The sequence below is a fragment of the Jaculus jaculus genome, chromosome 4 (assembly GCF_020740685.1).
Source record: "Jaculus jaculus isolate mJacJac1 chromosome 4, mJacJac1.mat.Y.cur, whole genome shotgun sequence".
NCBI lineage: Eukaryota > Metazoa > Chordata > Mammalia > Rodentia > Dipodidae > Jaculus > Jaculus jaculus.
Genome location: NC_059105.1, coordinates 177,033,773 through 177,046,289, shown reverse-complemented (window position 1 = coordinate 177,046,289; position 12,517 = coordinate 177,033,773). Strand labels below are relative to the sequence as shown.

Below are 12,517 nucleotides of genomic sequence, written 5' to 3'. Positions count from 1 at the left end.
CAAAACACAAGACCATGTTGCACATTCAATGACCCTTTCTTTCCTATATTTCTCATACTCCATAAAACCAGTAGGAAGCCAATTTGTTAATCCAGGGGGAAATAAAGTAGACTTTGAAGAACAGGACACTCTTTAACATTCAAGCCCATTCAAAAGAGTCTACATTCTCCCTGTTGCCTCAATCTCAAAGATTGTAATCTCTCATATAATTACAGCTGAATGGGCAGATGTTTCGGCCCAAAGATTTCATTTCTGTGCCAAATCCTTCTGCTCACATCAGTCTGTTTCTATGCAAAGCAACCCTGCACAAATTCTTAGGACACAGGCATAACAATAAGCTTCTCACACAAACTGCTTCTAGCCAAGTCCAGGCCAAGCTCTTTCTCACCCTCATAAGTCAAAACTCACAGTTCATAGTTCTTACTACATTCACGTCTTTCAACTCTGACCAGAATAGCCCATCAAACTGTACTTACAGCACTGCAAGACATCTCTTAGGCCAAGGTTTCAAATCCTTCCACAGTCCTCTTGAAAATCAGCTCCAAAAGGCCAAAGCCACACAGTCAGGTGTCTAGCAGCAACCCCACTCCTTGGTACCACTTTGCTGTTGCAGTCAGGTTTGCATTACTAACAGAAATACCCAACCAAGAGCAGCTTTTTTTTTGGGGGGGGGAGGGTTTATTTTGGCTTACAGACTCAAGGGGAAGTTCTATGATGGCAGGGAAAATAATGGCATGAGCAGAGGGTAGACATCACCTCTTGGCCAACACCAGGTGGACAACAGCAACAGCAGAGTGTGCCAAACACCGGCAATAGGAAACCGGCTATATAAGCCCACCCCCAACAATACATTGCCTCCAAGAGTCGTTAGTTTCCAAATCTCCATCAGCTGAGAACCTCGCATTCAGAACACCTAAGTTTATTGGGGACGCCTGAATCAAACCACCATACCCTGGTTCTAATTTTAAACTTGATTTAAAGTTGCCAGGGTTATTACTGATGACTCCAAATGCTTGGGCTGAGAAATCTTGCTGGAACTGATCAGAAAATCTTCTCTTTGTAGACCAGCTGCCAGAAAGCTGGAAAAAACTATGCTGCATGCAGCTCCATGGGAGAGAGAGAAGTCATCAGTGAAGGTCAACAACAGTGGACACTGCAAGCCTTATGTTTGGCCAGCCAGGCCACATGAGCCAACGGGTACAATACTGGCATGTCTGTTATGGTGGTGGTGGTGAGGGGGAACAACCACTCTTGAATTGGTCAGGAGGCCTGCTCCGTGGGAGAGAACACATCCCTGATACTGAAAACCTATGACAGGGTAGTCATGAGCCCCAGTGGTATAACGCCTGCTGATGTCAGGTTAGATGTATATATTACGCTCACCAAACTTTCCAGTAAGCATTTCTCCCCCCCCCCTCTTTTTGGTTTGTTTTTCGAGGTAGGGTCTCACTCTAGCTCAGGCTGACCTGGAATTCACTAGGTAGTCTCAGGGTGGCCTCGAACTCACAGCAATTCTCCTACCTCTGCCTCCCGAGTGCTGGGATTAAAGGCACCACCATGCCCGGCTGAGCATTTCTCTTAACATTCATATCCATATATTAATGCTACTCTCACTTTTGGTTAAAAAAGCTTCTCTTTTCAGATGGCAGTGACCTTGGGATGACTCAGAAGGCACCATGGTGCTGAGAAGAAGTGACAGGAGTGCTCAGCACTGAAACCTCTCTATCTCACCTTCCAAGGCTCAGGGTCCATAGTGGAAGAGGTGGCGGGAAGAATGTGAGAGCCAAAGGAAGGGTAGGACTGCTTACAATGCACTCTTCCAGACACAAAATGGCCTGGACATCCATGACCTCGCAGTGCCTGACACTACCTACAAAAGGCAGTATTAGGAGGAAACAACGATGACATCAAAATACAAGACAGACCAATTGAGAAGGGGATATAAGATGGAGAGTGGAGTTGTGAAGGGGAAAATGGGGGAACAAGGGATTTATCATGCCTTATTGTCTATATTTTAATTGCCAGGGTTTAAAAGGGAGGGTAGGGGGACGGGTGTGGTGGCACACGCCTTTAATCCCAGCACGCAGTCGGCAGAGAAAGGACGATCACGGTAAGTTTGAGGCCAGCCTCGAGCTACAGTGAGTTCTAGATAAGTGGGGACTAGAGTGAGACCTTACCTCCAAAAAAGGGGGTGGAGAATAGTGAAAACAGAAATAACATCCCATGTTTGCTTGCTGATCCACACAAGTTCCACAGCACACGTGTACCCATACATACATACATACATACACACACATATAGATACATACACTAATGATAATAATAATAATAAATAACCATAGTAACCTTGGGGAAAATAAGGAGGCTTGCAGTCGAGTATGAGATAGCCACGCTGGCCAGACAAGAGGAAGGAGGGCAGGCTCTGAGAAAAGAAGATCGAAGAGTATCCACAAGGCACCAGTGCCCTCTTCCCTAGGGAACCACCCGACGCCACACTCCTAGGTTATAAATTTATATTCTCTCTCTCTCTCCATATATATGTAAGTTCTCACTCTAGATCAGGCTGACCTGGAATTCACTATGTAGTCTCAGGGTGGCATTGAACTTATGGCCATTTTGCAGTACAGGCCTCACAGTCTCCATAAGCCGGTAGTTTCAGAGGGTCTTTCCATGTTTACGTTACGTCGAAACCACTTCGTGGTTGAACTCCTGTGTGGATGGAGTTCTATGGGTTGTTTTCAGTTACTTACTGCTATCCTTCCTCATGCTTCCTAACAATTCCTCAGTACGAACAATGCCACACGAATGGTTTCAGGCACGTAGACTTTGAACTTCAGAAAGTGCATCTAAATGCTAAATCTCTGTTCACCACAGAAGAACCAAAGAGTAAGGTATTTTCTTTTCTGTTTCTGCCTGCTAGGGACAGAATCCAGGCCTTTGTGCGTGTCACGGAGCTGTGCCCGCAGTGACAAGGACCTTTCCTATTTTTTATTCTTTTTGGTTTTTTTGAGGTAGGGTCTCCCTCTAGTCCAGGCTGACCTGGAATTCACTATGTCGCCTCAGGGTGGCCTCGAACTCACAGTGATCCTCCTAAAGTCGCGTGCACCACCATGCCCATCCCAAGTACATTTTCAAGGTTTTTTTTTTTTTTTTTTTCGTTTTGTGGTGCTGTGGATCAAACACCAGGCCTCACACATGCTAGCTAAGCACCAATTTCATGTTTGTGCATCGAGCTCGATGTGGGCCAGCGAGCTTTACATACACGCATCTTTAACGGCTGAGCAATCTCTCCCGCCTGATGTCTTCTTTTTAACCGTCCTCCATCGTGCAGCCTTCCAGTCTGAGTTCAATCCCAGCACCTGTGTGAAACCCGATGCAAGGTGGCACATACAAACGTAACCCCAGTGTGCCCAGGACACTAAGCGTCAGCGCCAGGGGAATCCCAAAGTTTTCAACCAACCAGACGTGCCTTCCTAGCAGAAAAACAAGATGAATCCCAACTCAAAGCAGGGCAGGGGAGGGGACTGCTACCAGGAAGCTGTCCTCTGACTTCTACAAATGCATCATGGCTTGTGTGTGTGCGCACACACACACACACAAACGCACACACCAAAACAAAACTGCAGAGACAGGAAAAATACACTTTTTCAGGGACTTTGAAATGCACACAAGATGGTGCTCGCTTCGGCAGCACATGTAATAAAACTGGAACGACACAGAAGATTAGCATGGCCCTGGGAAATGGATGACACGCCAGTTTGTGAAGCGTTCCATACTTAAAAAAAGAAATATATGCAAGGTGATCTTGACTACGGTCAGCCTCCTGTGCAAATAGATCACCCGTGTGATTGCCTGTCTGAGACTTTGTGCACTTGCACCAAAACACCCCCTTCCGCTCTCTGCCCCCCAGCTTCTGGTAACCGTCACCTACTCTGTGTCTCATGCAGCTTGCTTAGGCTCCAAGTGGGATCGGTGGGTTTTGTCACCTACTTGGTTTTCCATGTTTCTGCTGTCCACTTGTAGAGGACCTCCTTGCTTCTTCATCGGGGAAGTGTCTTTCCACCCAGCAGTCGGCAACATAGTCTACAAGTGAAGCCCGCAAGCCTCCTCCCCTTCCCTGTCGATCCTTGCCGTCGTCACTGCGCGGTGGCCATGAGGATGGGGTTTCTCTTCTGCTGATACCCCGGGAAGCCGCCCTGCGTTGCCTCTCTCCTCCGCTGCTCTTCGCCCGGGAGGTGCCGGGAGCGGTGCACCCCTCTTGGGGTGGGGCATCTGGGGGTAGTCGTCCTCTGCGTGTGGCCTGCACAGGGACCTCTTGTGCCATGCTTCTGATGTGCCTACTCATCACTGTTAGGCAGCTGACGTTCGGCTAAGGACAATGGAAAAAAAAGGGTAAAATCCAGGGTCACTGACTGTCCACATTAAAAAAAAAAAATTATTTATTTATTTGAGAGCGACAAAGAGGCAGATAGAGAGAGAATGAGTGCTCCAGGGCCTCCAGCCACTGCCAGCAAACTCCAGATACATGCGCCCCCTTGTGCATCTGGCTAATGTGGGTCCTGGGGAATCGAACCTTAGGTTTCACAGGCAAGTGCTTAACCACTCAGCCATCTCTCCAGCCCTGCCCACTTTCTTAAAAAAATTTTTCATTTATTTGCAAGCAGAGAGAGAACTGACCAGGTTCTGTTGCCACTATGAACAACCTCAATGCACACTCCACTTTGTACAGTTGGTTTCCCCCATAACAGACATGACACCATCGCACCACGTGGTGTATCCGGCCCGGCTCGCCAGCTGTAAAGCTTGCAGGGTCCACTGCTGGTTTAGACCGTTGGTAACTTTTCTCCTCCAACAGCCACATAACTTTTCCCAGCAGGAGGAGGAGGCAGACCTAGCTCCAGCTTGATTTCTCAGCGACCCGAAGCTCAGCAATAGGGTTTTGCCATCTAGTTTCAGTGGGCAACCAAGAACCTTGGCAATAGCTTATAATATTTTGGAGGCATCAGGGGCTTACCTGACCAACAACTTCCTGGAAGGTATCCCACCTCTGGCAGTGAAGATTTTTTTTTAAATTTTTTTTTTAGTTTACTTTTATTTATTTGAGAGAGAGAGAGCGAAAGAGACTGGGTACTCCAGGGCCACCAGCCACTGCAAATGAACTCCAGACGCAGGTGCCCCCTTGTTCATCTGGCTAACGTGGGTCCTAGGGAATCGAGCTAGGGTCCTTTGGCTTTGTAGGCAAATGCCTTAACCACTAAGCCATCTCTCCAGTGCTGACATTGAATTTTTCTTTTTTTTTTTTTCGAGGTAGGGTCTCACTCTAGCTCAGGCTGACCTGGAATTCACTATGGAGTCTCAGGGTGGCCTCGAACTCACAGTGATCCTCCTACCTCTGCCTCCCAGGTGCTGGGATTAAAGGTGTGCGCCACCATGCCCAGCTCTGAATTTTTCTTATAACAATCTATGACTTCTGGGCACAGCACTAATCACCCCTACAGGGTACTTCTGCCCAAATGCTCCTTCTATCAACAGATCTCAATAGAACTTCCCTTCTCAGTGACAGTTTCAGATTTTCATGCCTATTCTCTGGAATAACCATAACACAGGCAGTCTTCATCAACATTTTTGAGAACATGGTGAAAATATAATCCAATAATTATATTTTCTTTTCTTGATTAATTAATTTTTTATTGACAACTTCCATAATTGTAAAGAATATCCCATGGTAATTCCCTCCCTTCCCCCACTTCCCCCTTTGAAACTCCACGCTCCATCATATCCCCTCCCCCTCTCAATCGGTCTTTCTTTTATTTTGATATCATGAGCTTTTCCTCCTACAATAATTGTATTGTCTTAGCTGAGCACAGAATGAATTGAAAGAAATAATGGTTCATTGGGTAAAAGCAGTAATAGTTAAAACAACTGTGCCTTGGAGAGACCTTTAAAGCACTCTCTTGCTTTCCCTTTATTAAGGGCAGTCATGACAGAACAATGTGAGACATGGGGGGCAGATGGACTTGGATCAACACCTTGGTTCTGCCACTTTTTTTTTTTTTTCTTTTTTGGCTTTTTTGAGGTAGGGTCTCACTCTTCCTCAGGCTGACCTGGAAGTCACTATGTACTCTCAGGGTGGCCTCAAATTCACAGCGATCCTCCTACCTATGCCTGCTGAGTGTGGGGATTAAAGGTGTGTACCACCATGCCGGGCTGTTTGTTTATTTTTGAGGTAGGGTCTAACTCAAGCTCAGGCTGACCTGGAATTCACTATGTAGTCTCAGGGTGGCCTTGAACTCCCAGCGATCCTCCTGCCTCTGCCTCCCAAGTACTGGGATTAAAGGCATGCGCCACCACATCCGGCTTAAAAGTAACCCATCCTTATCACAGGGATCTCAATATGGTCATTGCCTCCTTTCAGAAGTACCCCTCAGCTCCCTTCTCCAAGAAGACAAACAAAAAGGTCTTCCTTTTTTTTTTTTTTTGGTTTTTCAAGGTAGGGTCTCACTCTGGTCCAGGCTGACCTGGAATTAACTCTGTAGTCTCAGGGTGGCCTTGAACTCACGGCGATCCTCCTACCTCTGCCTCCTGAGTGCTGGGATTAAAAGCGTGTGCCATCATGCCCGGCTAAGTCTTCATTTTTTAATTGTGTGTGTGTGTGTGTGTGTGTGTGTGTGTGCGTGTGCGTGTGTGTGCGTGCTCCCTTCCCCACTGTTAACGTACCACTTCACCGTAGGACCCTGTACTGGTTATCACTGCATTTCTCACTGTGTTGAAATTGTGCTTACGTATATGCCTGTCACTCCCATTAAACTGTGAGAGACATATAACTCTATCATTTAATGGAGGGAGGAAAACCCACCTATCAAGGATGCTGGGCTCAGTAAATGTTTGTTAAGCAGATGAATGCATATTTCAAATGCCTACATGGGACTTGAAATATTGAAGTCATAAAAACAATTTTCTTCTTGACTTCTTTTTTATACATTTATATCCGCTAAAGTTTTATTAAGAAAAAGATTTATGGCACCTTGGTGGTCCTTTAACTAATAAGTGCAGGGTTAGGGCTGTTTTCAGATTCATTCTACATAATTAGATACAATGTAATGGGCACAGTTCAAAGAAGGTTAAGATTTATCAAACCTGATGAAGAGAAGGATGAAAAATGCTTCAGAACTTTAACCATGGCTTATGCACATACATCCAGAAAGCCAATTAATTGCTTGACCCTTTCTTCATATTTTTTTGTAAATATATAACTTGGCAGCTTCAACAATATATTGGAGATTTCTTTGACATTTATCACAGCTGCCTTATTTTATTGCACTAAATGATGTTAATTCTGTGTTTAATTATGCTTAACATATTTTATATGCAATCCAGTGTTTATCAGTTAGATATAACCAAAATGCTATTGTTTTCTTCAATCTTTCTTTTGTTTACCCTTTGTTGATTTTTTTGTTTTATTTATTTATTTGACAGAGAAAGAGGGAGAGAGAGAGAAAAAAAAAAAGGGTGCATCAGGGCCTCCAGCCAATGCAAACAAATTCCAGATGCATGCGCCCCCTTGTGCATCTGGCTTGTGTGGGCCCTGGGGAATTGAAACTGGGTCCTTTGGCTATGCAGGCAAGTGCCTGAACTACTAAGCCATCTCTCCAGCCCCCAATTTTATTATTATTATATTATATTATTATTATTATTATTGGTTTTCTGAGGTAGGGTCTCACTCTAGCTCAGGCTGACCTGGAACTCACTATGTAGTCTCAGGGTGGCCTTGAACTCAGGGCTATCCTCCTAACTCTGCCTCCTGAGTGTTGGGCTTAAAAGCGTGAGCCAGCACACCAGGTGGGCTCTTACATTCTTTCTGCCACCTCTTCCACTATGGACTCTGAGCCTTGGGAGGTGTGATAGAGATATTTCAGTGTGGAGCACTCCTCTGTCACTTCATCTCAGCACCATGGTGTCTTCTGAGTCATCCCAAGGTCACTGCCATCTGAGAAGAGAAGGTTCTCTAACCAAAAGTGAGAGTAGCATTATATATGGGTGTGAACCTTAAGAGAAGTGCTTACTGGGCAGTTTGGTGAGCATAGTATACACATTTAGCCAGACATCAGACATTACACCCTCATTATTTATTTATTTATTTATTTGAGAGAGAGTAAAAGAGAAAAAGAAGCAGATAGAAAGAGAGAGAATGAATCTGGGTGTGGTGGCACATGCCTTTAATCCCAGCACCAGGGAGGCAGAGGTAGGAGGATTGCTGTGAGATTAAGACCATCCTAAGACTACTGAGTGAATTCTAGGTCAGCCTAGGCTGATAAAGAAACTAAAATAAAGACAGAGTGGGCATGCCAGGACCTCTAGCCACTGCAAACAAACTCCAGAAGCTTGTGCATCTGGCTTTCAGTGGGTCCTAGGGAATCAAAGTCAGGTACTTAGGCTTCACAGGCGAGAGTCTTAAGTGCTGAGCCGTCTCTCCCACCCTCAATTTTAGTGTTGAGAATTTCTTATATGTACATGATATATTGATCACACACACATGCCATGTACCAGTTACTTCCTCATTGCTGGGACAAAGTACCTCTCTAGGTACTTTGAAAGGAAAGGGTGTATTTCAGCTTATAGCTTTGCTTGTTTTGTTTTTCAAAGTAGGGTCTCACAGCTCATCCAGGCTGACCTGGAATTCACTCAATAGCCCCAGGGTAGACTCAAAGTCACTATGATCCTCCTACCTCTTGAGTACTTGGATTAAAGGTGTGCACCACCATGCCTTGGCCTCAGCTTAGAGTTTTGAGGGGAGTGTCTTTTATGGTGGGAAACACATGGCAGGAGTGTAGACTACTTCATATTGAGGAAGGAGCAGGAGGATGGAAGATAAAACCCTAAGACCTGCCCCCAGTGACACATTTCCTCCAGCAAGGCTCCAAAACATAAAGGTTCTGCCAGGCATGGTAGTACACGCCTTTAATCCCAGCACTCGGGAGGCAGAGGTAGGAGGATTGCCATGAGTTTGAGGCCACCCTGAGACTCCATAGTGAATTCCAGATCAGCCTGGGCTAGAGTGAGATGACCTTCCTAAACAGCAGGCAGAATTGATGTTGTGAAAATGCCAATCTTGCCAAAAGCAATATATAGATTTAATGCAATACCAATAAAAATCCCAATATTTTTCTTCACAGAGATAGAAAAAGTGATCTCAAAATTCATGTGGAATGGCAGAAGGCCTCAGATCTCCAAACATATCCTCAGCAAAAGAAACATTGCTGGAGGCATCACCATACCTGACGTAAAGCTATACTACAAAGCCATGGTAATAAAAACAATATGGTACTAGCATAAAAACAGGATTATAGACCAATAGAACAGAATTGAGGAACCAGACTTTGGGTCAAGTAACTACAGCTACTTGATATTTGACAAAGTCCCTAACAATATAGGCTGGAAAAAAGACAGCATCTTCAACAAATGGTGATTGACAAACTGGATAATCATATGCAGAAAAATGAAACTTGACCCACATATCTCACCATGCACAAATATCAAGTCCAAATGGATCAAAGATCTCAATATAAGACCAGAAACTCTGCTACTCCTGGAAGAATAAATAGGAGGAACTTTTTATAATATAGGAATGGGAAAAGACTTCCTGAACAAAACCCCAGGAGCTCAGGAAATTAAACAATCACTCAACCATTGGGATCTCATGAAGGTGAAAAGTTTTTTTTTTTTTTTTTTTGTACTTGTATAACTTTTATTAGAAAAATCTCTGGTCTTGACCAAGAAAGAGGAAACAGGAGAGGTAACAAGTAACACAATACAAGAGATATACTCAGAGGCTGGAGAGATGGCTTAGTGGTTAAGGTGCTTACCTGTGAAGCCTAAGAACCCAGATTTGATTCCCCAGGACCCACATAAGCCAGATGCAAAAGGTGTCACATGCATCTGAAATTCGTTTGCAGTGGCTAGCGGCATTGGCATGCCTATTCATTCTCTCTCAAGTAAATAAATGAAATATTTAAAAAAGTAAAAGAGGGCTGAAGAGGCTTAAGCAGTTAAGGCGCACAAAATCTCTCCAGATTCCATGTAAGTCAGGGGCACAAAGGTGAGGTAGGTGGCGCAAATATCCAGAGTTCAATTGCAATAGCTGAGGCCCTGGAGCATCAATTCTCTCTATGCGGGGTCCACGCTCTGATGAGAATTCAGAGTGGAAAATGAGGATGATTCTCTTGTCTAGGCTACAGGTTGTGATAGGCGTCTGCAGCAGGAAGGTCTCAGAGTCCTGTTCCAGGGGCAAGTTCACAGCAGTCTTGATGTGTCCACCTTCATACTCATAGGGGTATCTGCAGTCCACAATCACAAACTTCTCCACGATGTTACTAAACTTGCCCATCAACAGGGCCACCATGGTTTCTGGTGAGATGTACTTAAGGTCTTGGTGTTTGCCATCCACAGTGTGCAGGAGGAAAGCCTTGGAGTAATCCCCAATCAGTCCACGGTGGTCACTATCCAGGATGCTCTCAATCTCTTCATGACACAGGGACTTTGAGTGAAGAATACGGGCTTTAGGCTCCTCTGGCTGCTGTTGCTCTTCCAGGGGGGTCACACTCCTCCTTTGCTTGCTCTGGACAGGCATGTCCCTGTCCTGGGGCCTCTCTGTCCTCTTGAGGACTGGCCGGATCACGCTGCAGGGCACTGATGGAGAGCGGAAGAGCCGCTGGCACTTGCTGAACATGGTGACATCCTGTTCTTCCTTCTTATCCAGAGTCTTGACCAGTGGAGCACTAATGAGGCTTTCCATGCTCGGGGGGGACCACATCATCCTCCTTTAAATCACTTTCCAAGATGTCAACAAATCCATCATCTTCCTCAGCAGCCCCCCCCCCCCCCAGCAGGGGTCAGGGAAAAGCAGGACTGGGATGCAGGGCTCACCTCTACTTCCATCTTCTGCTCAGCAGAGACACACATCAAGTCAGGGGCTGAGTTTGGCCTCTGGGTAAAAGCCTCCCTGCGGCTGGCCCACTCTGCCAGAGCTTGGGCCAGGGCTGGAGCGAGTAGGCTTCCATGGCATTTTGAAAACAAATCTGTCATTCTCTTTGTCTTCCCCAGGACTGCTGACAATTCTGCTGTGCACCTCATTCTTCCTCCAGCTATTTAGCGCTCGCGAGTTGCTGATGTTCTGTAGCACAGGGCTGTGGCCCAGCGGTCTTACTGGCAAGGACTGGAAGCGTCTTATTGGAAACTGCTCATTTTGAATGACCTGGCTGGCTGCCTCAATAGCCTGTTCAAACATGTGCTCGGCCATCTGTGGGTCCATAGGATGGGGGGGTATCCATGCAGAGACCTACATCAGAAGATTCCGAGGACTCAGACAAAAGGGAGGATTCAGATGAGCGCCTGGACAGAGATAGGCGTCCCAACCGGTTCTGGAAGGGCAGGCTCCCTACCAGACTCTTTGGGGTCTCCCTGCCGAGCCCAGCGAGGTTATGCATGGTCTGGGTGAGGGTGCTGACCGGGACCCGAGAAGGACATCAGACTCCAAGCCGAGAGGGACGTGGGGAGGAGAGGAGAGGAGGGAAGGGGGAAGGGACTCGGGGCAGGGCAGCTGCTGGGGTGCATCTAGGTTTGAAAAGTTTTTTCACAGACAAACATACAATAAGCAGAGCCAATAGATTACCCACAAAATGGAAGAAAATTTTGCCGGCTATACAACTAACAGGCCTAATTTCCAGAGTCTATGAAGAACTCAAAAACCTAAACAATAAAAAGTCAGACTGCTCACAAAATGGGGCAGAGAACTGTACAAGGAGTTTTCAGAGGAAGAAATACAAATGGCAAACACACACTTAAGAAAATGTTCACCATCCCTAATCATCAGGGAAATGCAAATTATAACAACTATGAGATTCTACCTTACCCAGTAAGGATCGAGGATGTGGAGAAACAGGAACCGTCATTCACTGCTGGTGGGAACGTAAGCTGGTACAACCACTGTGGAAAGCAATATGGAGACTCCTAAAAAGGTTGACCATAGAGTTACTAACAGACCCAGTTATTCCCTTACTCAACACTTACCCTAAAAGCTCCATATCTCAGTTCAGAGAGGTTTGCTCAACCATGTTTACAGCTGCTCAACTCATAACAGCTACGAGCTTCAATCAACCCAGATGCCCATCACCAAGTAGGTATGAAATATTCAGCCACTGTCTGTGGCCATGGCGGGACATTTTACATTTAAACAGCCATACCCATTCCCTTCTCTTTCATTACCCCTGTCATTCACTCTTCTTCCCCACTAATCCTCTCTCTACTTTCAAGTCTGTTTTTCTTTTTCTCAATGACCCACCGAGGTAAATCAGGGTTGCTTGCATGAGCATTGGTGGGGTTATTTACTACAGTATAATCCACCAGTGGCTATGCCACTAAGTCCATGACCCTCTCCCCGACGCTGCTCTCAGGAACCACTGGCTGACAATAGCTCCTCTGGAAGGAGTGGAGTCCAGAGAGCCCATGTCCAACCCACGAT

At 45.8% G+C, this 12,517-nt stretch overlaps 1 non-coding gene and 1 pseudogene across 1 annotated transcript; one reads left to right on the top strand and one right to left on the bottom strand.

The window, feature by feature from the left end:
- Window positions 1-3,675: 3,675 nt before the first annotated feature.
- On the top strand, window positions 3,676-3,780 carry LOC123460461. Its single transcript, XR_006637018.1, has one exon. It is a non-coding gene; the product is annotated as a U6 spliceosomal RNA (small nuclear RNA).
- A 356-nt stretch (window positions 3,781-4,136) lies between these two features.
- Window positions 4,137-11,516, bottom strand: LOC101602430 (annotated as a pseudogene).
- Window positions 11,517-12,517: the final 1,001 nt, after the last annotated feature.